Raw genomic sequence first — 9923 nt, 5'->3', positions numbered from 1 at the left:
ATGTGTTAGATGACCACATTTCCATTTGAAAATTACGAGTTACATCCAAGGTCGCGGTTTCCAACATAGCCGTCACGTTCATAGCATGACCTCACAGATTTTTTCCCTATTGCCCATCTCACACCACTTGACAAAAAATTTCTGTCAATCTATCTGCTTTTATTTTAGAACTGTAGTTCCACACCTTATGAAGCACGCTGTACAAAAACATTGTTACAGTATTCTTCAATGATTTACGTATTCGCTATAGCGCTGTTCCATCGGCAGATATTATAAAAAAAATCATTTATAAACTGTTGGCTGCATAAGTTTACATGAGTTTCTGAACACAAAACGGATACACAGAAAACGAAAAAATTAAGCTTTCATCTGATACAAAGCAATTCAATGATAACAAAATTGGAGACACATGAAATGCAAATAGAAAAAATGTCATTTTCGTTTAGTACACATCAACAAAAGTTCTATGTACTGAAACCAGACATTAGCACTGAGTAACTATCAACTTTGGAAGCGTTGAAGTTCTATGACGTCCTTCATCTATTAAACTTATCAGATGAAATGTATTTGATAAAAATTCTGTCATACATGCTGTAGGACATGGAATATCTAAAACACAGAAATAATTTTCCATCTGCTCACAGTTGTAGGTACCTTAAAGTGAAGGTTTGGGGAGCCGTACGTTTTGTGTTCTCATCCATTTTAAATATCTTAAAAACAAAGTAGAACTTCTGTGCGCACTTATGAGAAGTATCTATTAAACTGGTTTTTGGCTTAATGACTTGAATGCTTTCATGTTATTAATTATTAACTCTTATAACACAAAATAATCACTCAATCGAAGTTTCACCCTGAGACACACACTTTTATTATTTATGATTAATTTCTTTCAATTCTGCAAATCAAGTACTGATATCGTTTCACGATATTCCTGTTCAAAAAAATATTCCTTGCTCTTTCTGACAGTACTCGCAGTGATTTAAGATCCATACCTATGTAAAAAAGGTATCCAACGGCTAACAGATGATTCGACTTATATCCTCTGTGGTAGCTGAAAGCTAGTAAAAGTAGCTCACCTCTTCATCCAGTAGCCCGTACATGTGCACCTGGTGGTTCATCTGGAAATAAACCAAAAGCTACGTGTTGATACTTCCGTGCAGTGAAAACAAAGCAACAGTTTAATTCTTAAACGTGTCTAATTGTTCGTCACTCTCAATCCCAATAGTAGAGAGAATCAGAACATAGATGACAAGCAATGATACTTCTAGCAGGGAACGATACTTGGTCAAGGATCCCGTACCCTCAGGAAGATGCTTCCGAAGCTACTCATATGCACCCGTGTAGAATCGGAAGATGCAGGGAAAGGATAATCACATGCTCTGCAGTGTACTAAAAGAAAGGGCCTTTTAAAAATATATATTTAGAATGTCGATGTTGAGCCAAGTGGCGATGCCGCAGTTTAGTCTGAGGTTACGATAGCATCTTGGCAGGAGCTACAGGTAGTCGTAGCGAAGATACAATCGTTCTGTTGTCATTGCCATTGTTGTTGTTGTTCTACTATTTGTGTGTGGGAGTTAGTTGTGGCATCACACTCACTTAATAACGTGCAACTGAAATATATCGAAAGTAAATCACATTCTGAAGGTCTTATGTACCAATAGTGGAAAAATAAATAATATACTAACATACTCTTGCTGCCCATCTAAACTGGCTTAAATTTTAGACGACGAAAATTAGTATCCGAACGTCTATCAGAAACAAAAATATAAATCCATATAGGGTTCAACACTGTATGTTGTTAAGCGGTATTAAGAAGCCCTTATAGAGCGTTATTTTCATGCTTAGAGGAATTTTCGTAATCCAAGTATACTATCTCACAAGATGATACATTGCTCACTCCACTAGCAACTTTTACCGGTGTTTTTACTACACTTCCAAAAACTCCAATTTACATACTTGATCCAACTCCGTTAGTATCGTTCGGTGATTAACGGACAAAACTACCGTTTTGGATTAACTTGTCTTGCTACTTGCTTTTAAACATTGCATGCTTGCTTTTAAACATTGCATTGAATTCTTTCGACTTCTGTTCTGCTTAAACTTCATTTGAGTCCCATAACACAACATAATGTGAAAAGACGATAGCCATATACTCAGTGTAGTTGATTACTAACTAGAATACGAATAACATTAACAAAAAATGCTCCTGGGTCTTAATCCAACATCAATAGCTACCACTTATTCATACATAATTCTCGCAGATTCCGTACAGGACTTTACTTTTACGAGATGGCATTTTACGCCGTAATATGCGGATCAAGCAAGTAAAGTGGAGGTCTGGCAAGTCGTTCATTTTGCTATTTTTACACATATCAACAAAGAGAGGGATGCAGCACGACCTAAAATAATTTTTCTACGAAGTTCTGTCCCGCCAACAAATTATTATAGTTCATGAGCCCCAAGGGCTTTCAGTGTTTCAGTCAGATTTATTTTGAGTGCAATCAAATCCACTCCACAGCATACTAACTGGCACCTTTTACTTCACATTAAGTTCACTGGAATTTGATGAAAAGAAGCGTGAATTTTACAATGGCTTGCACTCCAATTTGTGAGGGGAATAAAACGGTTAAAAATGAAAACATGACAGTCACACAGCCTTTCTTCAGTGCACATTACACTGCCTCCTTTCCCACAGGTTCGACGCGCCCTAGTGCCAAGTAGGATAACGCCTCTTTTTTGGCTTTGGTTCTCTGAGAATGGGCCCTTGGATAGTCTGGACTTATTTCTACGTTATTTGCTGTCTAACAGCTTCATATTATATGCTCCTACACTCTTTACCGAATGGCCTTCGCTTGATGTAACATTTATCAGAGAGGATTTGTGGACCAACATGGACCGTAATTAGGACTCTGGCTATTAACGATTAATGCAATACATAGTAGGTACTGAAAGGTGACTGGTGTAGTGATTTTTAAACTTCCACCTTGATATCAGCAACCTCTTTCCTTTCCCCACTATTTCTTGGATAGTTACAGTAAGGTTTGAATGCATGAATTTGTGAACTTGAATACACCGGTAGCCGGCCGGAGTGGCCGTACGGTTCTAGGCGCTACAGGCGCTACGGTCGCAGGTTCGAATCCTGCCTGTGGCATGGATGTGTGTGATGTCCTTAGGTTTAAGTAGTTCTAAATTCTAGGCGACTGATGACCTCAGAAGTTTAGTCGCATAGTGCTCAGAGCCAATACGCCGGTAATGGCCAGAGTAAGGTGGTACCAACGTCACTAACACTTTCCATAGATATCCAGTAGTGTTTCTTGCTGTCGACTCAGAGCTTTTCCGTTTCTTTACGTCTTGCATTTGGGTAGGTCCAGCAAAGGATATCACCCCGACCACGCTAAAAAAAAGAAAAAGAAAATCACCCGCGGCTAGCCAAAGGGCGACCGTTGGTGGTTTATTACGCCACTCTTGTGCCCATCGTTGAGCCGTGAGTATCACCGATCTACGGAGCATAGTTTTGATGTAAGTTCAGGTTGTTTTATGAAAGTTAAACGTTGATTACTGTTAGGGTGCTATTCGCTTGTCTCAGTTGGGGGCGCAAAAAGTTTTTTTTTGGTTTAAAGCACCGTATTTTTTAATGAATCTCAGTCACATGAGTGGACTTGTAATCGTTTTTTTGTTTGTTCTCCAGGCATGACTGTGTTCCTTCAGCACTTCTGTTTGTTGGCTTTAGTGATTTTCCTGAGCCTAATAATTTATACGCACCGGTATGCGAAGTACTGAACTCATCGGAGCGAATAATTTCAATGGAATTTCCGTAATTAAATCAGATGCGTTTGACGTAAGTGATGGTCTGCAGTGCCTTGTTCAAATTGTGAAATGTCCATAACTATTCAGTTGAGTAATCGCTCTCAGCAATTTATTAGTAGTATTCATGTCCGCTATTTACTGCTCTGCCGTGGATTTAGAGCAATATTCCCCAAATTATGAGCTTGCCCATATGCCAACGGCCTTGCTGCTGTGGTAACACCGGTTCCCGTCAGAACACCGAAGTTAAGCAATGTCGGGCTGGGCTAGCACTTGCATGGGTGACCATCCGGTCTGCCCAGCGCTGTTAGCAAGCCCTTTTGAGGCAAACTGAGGAGCTACTTGATTGAGAAGTAGCAGCACCTGTCTCGTAAACTGACATACGGACGGGATAGCGGTGTGCTGACCACCTGCCCCTCCATATCCGCATCCAGTGACGCCTGTGGACTGAGGATGACACGGTGGCCGGTCGGTATCTTTGGGCCTTCATGGCCTCAGCGGGAGAAGTTTAGATTTATGAGCTTGTCCTTACTGCAATGAAAGCAATAGTTTTCTGCTGGATACCATTCGAGAGCAAAATTTGCAGAGTAAAACGTACACCTGTACGTGCTGAGGTACTTGCAACAATGTGAATCTCTCAAACTGAATACATTTTTGCAAAGTTAATGCATTTTTTCCAGAAGGCTGTGAACTTTACTTCCGTCCACAGTAGCTACCCCTTTCAGTTCGTAAGGGCTTTCCAGCCTGAGTTAATGAGGAAAAGCTTCCTGTAAGTGTGAAACGGAATTATTCTTTCCTTGGAGATACCTGGAGCCCGTCTCCTAATTCTCTCGTGGAATATCGATGCTAATATTTATGCTCGAGAAAGTGATTAACGACCGCAATATATGTATGTACAGTTCTCATCGTCAAACCGATCTACCTTTATAATTCCCCAAAAGATCATTAATCAAATCAGCATTGTTAAACGGATTTTCAGAAAAGGAAAGATGGTTCTGATGTAGTCATAGCGAGACGTTGGCGATGCCGACTGTGCAATTCAAAAAGACATGCTCCGAACTCCTGAGCTTGATAAGAAAATTTTCTACTGGCTTACGTGGCATTGGACCAACAGTGGATGAAAATGATTAAACAAGACGTGAGTAATTACTTCGCACCCTCTGGAACCGCGCGGCCGCTACGGTCGCAGGTTCGAATCTTGCCTTGGGCATGGATGTGTGTGATGTCCCTTAGGTTAGTTAGGTTTAAGTAGTTCTAAGTTCTAGGGGACTGATGACCTCAGAAGTCAAGTCCCATAGTGCTCATAGCCATTTGAACCATTTGAACTTCGCACCTGTTTGAGAGATTAGTGTTTTTAAATAATGCCGTGAAATATGGCAATTTCAAAGATTATAGTCGTCACAAAACAGCAGTGCTCATGTTGTTAGGAAATAAGATGCAAGGTTCCTTTGGACACGCTTGCATGCAGTACCAAGTCACGTCTCTCCTGCCATGCTGATGTACCCTGACGTGACCTCTTTCCTCCATCATCTAAGTGGCACACCGTCAAATGGAACAGTGGCATTGCTATTAACTACCTCTTCAGGGACAACATCAGTCCGGCGGACTTCTGGACACTTCAACTGCAACGTTACACCTTGCGCCGACATTGACACTATCAGGCCACGTGCGAACAATTTACAGAGTACTTTCGCCAACCCGTCCAGTAATTGGAATCTCAATGAAATACGCCAGCCAAGACAGGTCGACACCCTCCCTCCTTAACCGATACGACGTAGATTACTCCGACGACGAGAAGCCCTGGAACATGGCGCCGCGTGTTTTCTTGCTTTTTGTTACATCTCCCCTTCCTTTTTTCTTTTCATTTTCTAAATATTTTCCCTTGCACATACTTATTCGCGGATGGCTTTGTATCCGGAATCTTACTTTTTTTTCCTTTTCATGGTGCGCTATTGTAGCCATTTGGTAATCATATAAGCATAAAGCTACATTGAAGAGCCAAAGAAACTTGTACACCTGCCTAATATCGTGTAGGGCCCCCGCGAGCATGCAAGAGTGGCAACACGATGTGAAATGGGCTCTAATAATGTCTGAAGTAGTGCCGAAGGGAACTGACATCATGAATCACGCAGGGCTGTCCACAAATCCGTAAGAGTAAGAGGGGGTGGAGGTCTCTTGTGAACAGCACGTTGGAAGGCATCCCAGAAATGCTCAATAACGTTCATGTCTGGGGGGTTTGGTTGCCAGCGGAAATGTTCAATCTCGCAAGAGTGTTCCTGGAGGCACTCTGTAGCAATTATGGACATGTGGGGTGTCGCATTGTCCTGTTGGAACTGCCCCAGTCCGTCGGAATGCACAAGGGTAATGAACGGATGCAGGTGATTAGATAGAATGCTTACGTACGTGTCACCTGTCATACTCGAATGTAGACGTATCACTTCAATTGCACACGCCCCACACCATTACAGAGCCTCCACAAGCTGCAGACACGCCAGGTCCATGGATTGCAAATGGTTCAAATGACTCTTACAAGGGAACCTCCCCATCGCACCCCCCTCAGATTTAGTTGTAAGTTGGCGCAGTGGATAGGCCTTGAGAAAATGAACACAGATCAATCGAGAAAACAGGAATAAGTTGTGTGGAACTATGAAAAAAATAAGAAAATATACAAACTGAGTAGTCCACGAGCAAGATCAGCAACATCAAGGCGAGTGTGCGCCTAGGAGCGCCGTGGTCCCGTGGTTAGCGTGAGCAGCTGCGGAATGAGAGGTCCTTGGTTCAAGTCTTCTCTCGTGTGAAAAGTTTACTTTTTTTATTTTCGCAAAGTTATGATCTGTCCGTTCGTTCATTGACGTCTCTGTTCACTGTAATAAGTTTACTGTCTCTGCAAAACCGTGCGATTAGTAGACGAAAGGACGTGCCTTTCCAATGGGAACCGAAAACATTTGATCGCCAGGTCATAGGTCAACCGATTCCTTCACAGGAAAACACGTCTGATATATTCTATACGACACTGGTGACGGCATGTGCGTCACATGACAGGAATATGTTGTCGACCCACCTAACTTGTACACTTGGCGAATGGGTAAAAAGATTCTTCTACCTTGCCCGATTTAGGTTTTCTTGTGGATGTGATAATCACTCCCAAAAAGCGATGAAAACATAAGAGTTTGTCAGATAATAATCGTCTGAAAATAAAAAATTAAAATGTTCACTCGAGGGAAGACTTAAACCAAGGACCTCTAGTTCCACAGTTGCTCACGCAAACCACGAGACCACGGCGCTCCTGGGCTCATATTCTCATTCATGTTGCCTATCTTACACATGGACTACTCAGTTTGTGTATTTTCTTATTTTTTTCATAGTTCCACACAACTTCTTCCTGTTTCCTCGATTTATCTGTGTTCAGTTTTTCAAGGTCTATCCACTGTGCCAACTTATAACTAAATCTGAGGGGGGTGCGACGGGGAGGTTCCCTTGTTAGTACTACGGGACATAACATCTGAGGCCATCAGTCCCCTAGAACTTAGAACTACTTAAACCTACTTTGCCGGCCGCGGTGGTCTCGCGGTTAAGGCGCTCAGTCCGGAACCGCGCGACTGCTACGGTCGCAGGTTCGAATCCTGCCTCGGGCATGGATGTGTGTGATGTCCTTAGGTTAGTTAGGTTTAAGTAGTTCTAAGTTCTAGGGGACTGATGACCACAGAAGTTAAGTCCCATAGTGCTCAGAGCCATTTTTTTCACTTAAACCTAACTAACCCAGGGACATCACACACATCCATACCCGAGGCAGGATTCGAACCTGCGACCGTAGCAGTCGCGCGGTTCCGGACTGAAACGCCTAGAACTGCTCGGCCACCGCGGCCGGCTCCATGGATTCATCAGGTTGTCTCCATACCCGTACACGTCCATCCGCTCGATACAATTTGAAACGAGATTCGTCCGACCAGGCTTCATGTTTCCATTCATCAATAGTCCTATGTTTGAAACGAGACTCGTCCGACCAGGCTTCATGTTTCCATTCATCAATAGTCCTATGTCGGTGTTGACAGACCCACGCGTAGTGTAAAGCCTTGTGTCGTGCAGCCATCAAGGGTACACGAGTGGGCCTTCGGCTGCGAAAGCCCATATCGATTACGTTTGTTGAATGGTTAGCACGCTGACACTATTTGATGACCCATCATTGAAATTTACAGCGATTTGTGGAACGGTAGCATTTCTGTCGCCTTGAACAATTCTCTTCAGTCACCGTTGGCCCCGTTCTTGCAGGATCTTTGTCCACCCGCAGAGATGATGGAGATTTGATGTTTTACCGAATTCCTGATATTCACGGTACACTCTTGAAATGGTCGTACGGGAAAATTCGCACTTCACCGCTGCCTCGGAGATCCTGTGTCCCATTTCTCGTACGCCGACTATGACACCACGTTCAGACTCACTTAAACCTCGATAACTTGCCACTGCAGCAGCATTAACCGATCTAACAACTGCGCCAGACAGTTGTTGTCTTATGTAGGCGTTACCGACCACAGTGCCGTATTATGTCTGTTTATATGACTCTGTATTTGAATACGTATGCCAATATCAGTTTCTTTGGTGCTTCAGTGCAGATTCTTCCTTCCTACATATCCCAAAGTCATTTGATACAACACAGAAAAATTAAGTTTGTAGGCAGTGTTCCAAATAAATAAAAACAAAAAGGAATAAAAGGAAGCAGACAGAGCGCTTGCAATAAAAAAAGGCGGTTAAGGCAATCGTTCTTGAAAAGTGGAGCACCTGGATTCGAGTCCTGATCCGGCACAATTTTCACTTGTCGCCTTTGCATTTAATGCAATGTCCGTACGCAGCTGAGATCTGAAAATTTCTCTCTCATTGAGCAATGCTTAAGAACAGTGTACTGGTGATAAATCTCCACAAAGATTTATTAGAAACTATATTTAGCTATAGTTTTGTAAGAAGTTGCTTTCCTTTGCTGCTAAAATTATTTTTCACATATTTCAATCACATTAGTTGTTCCGGAGGATGGGGAAGTTGGGGGATGGGGGAGTTGGTAAAATGTGCACCACATCAAAGTCCTATTTGTCACCCAGTTGAAAGACAGACGTATCGTTATGTCTGGACCAAGAGTCAGTCCAACAAAAACAATGAATCACTTTCTCTTAACGGTAAGCAGCAGTTTCGAATGAAACTTTGAAAATTACTCAGCGACAGTTTTTCAGAGTTTGAAACAATAATGACAAGATTTTTGCCAGTAAACAGTCCTTTTTAATTTTTGGTCCTAACTTTTCTTGAGGTTCCTGTAAACAGCTTTAAAAATGTGAACATAGTAATCCGCTCGTATGCATAACCGGCATCATTGTATACTAATGTTTCAGCCGTTACACAAATGACTGTCTTTTTTCGTAGCGAAATGTTATAGAGCGGTTTCGCCAGTAGTTCTTTCTTAGTCATCTGCACTACACACTGTTGTCGGAGGAACAACAGTTGCTTCGGTTACGAATGGTCCTATAGCATTACTTTTTAATGGCTTCTTCGACAGACGGTTACGTGAAGTGAGATCTTCAGTTTTACTACTTAGATTCTGTGTTGTTTCTCGGATCAGCATAACCTTCTCGAAAAAGCTTGTAAACCACTGTCGTAGATCTCACTTGCGATTCGGATCACCTTCTCTCGGTAACGGCGCATTATCTCACAAGTGGGGTTCTAACTTTTCTGAGAGTTTTTCTTCCACAGCTGAGCGAGTTCCACCTTGTCTTATTTAATCGTTTAATTCTTTCTTCCAGTCTTTTAAAATTCAGTCTCTGATTTTACGAAATTGGTTTTCTTCAGTTCTCACGTTCAAGCGTGTCTTCCCTTCTTCTTTTAACTAAACTTCTTTGTCATTGAAAGCTTCTCTCCTTCGTTTAACTAAGCATTAAATGCCTTTTCTTTGCCATCAAAAGCTATTATAACACATAGTTTATTCTAGATAGGAAGTTACTCTTGTTCTGGACTCTTGTTGGTCCAACTATCATATTTCGAACCACAATTCTTCGAATGATCATCAAAGGTATTTTCCGTTTCTTCTAATATATCCACAGTTTCTAGCAAAATTTCAACGCTATTCGAAAGCATGTCCA

The 9923-nt window shown here is 42.0% G+C and overlaps 1 pseudogene; it reads left to right on the top strand.

The window, feature by feature from the left end:
• Positions 1-3999: 3999 nt before the first annotated feature.
• Positions 4000-4117, top strand: LOC124803969 (annotated as a pseudogene).
• Positions 4118-9923: the final 5806 nt, after the last annotated feature.

The sequence above is a fragment of the Schistocerca piceifrons genome, chromosome 6, assembly GCF_021461385.2.
Source record: "Schistocerca piceifrons isolate TAMUIC-IGC-003096 chromosome 6, iqSchPice1.1, whole genome shotgun sequence".
Lineage (NCBI taxonomy): Eukaryota > Metazoa > Arthropoda > Insecta > Orthoptera > Acrididae > Schistocerca > Schistocerca piceifrons.
The sequence above is the reverse complement of the archived record's forward strand: the minus strand, read 5'-3'. Positions and strand labels throughout refer to the sequence as shown.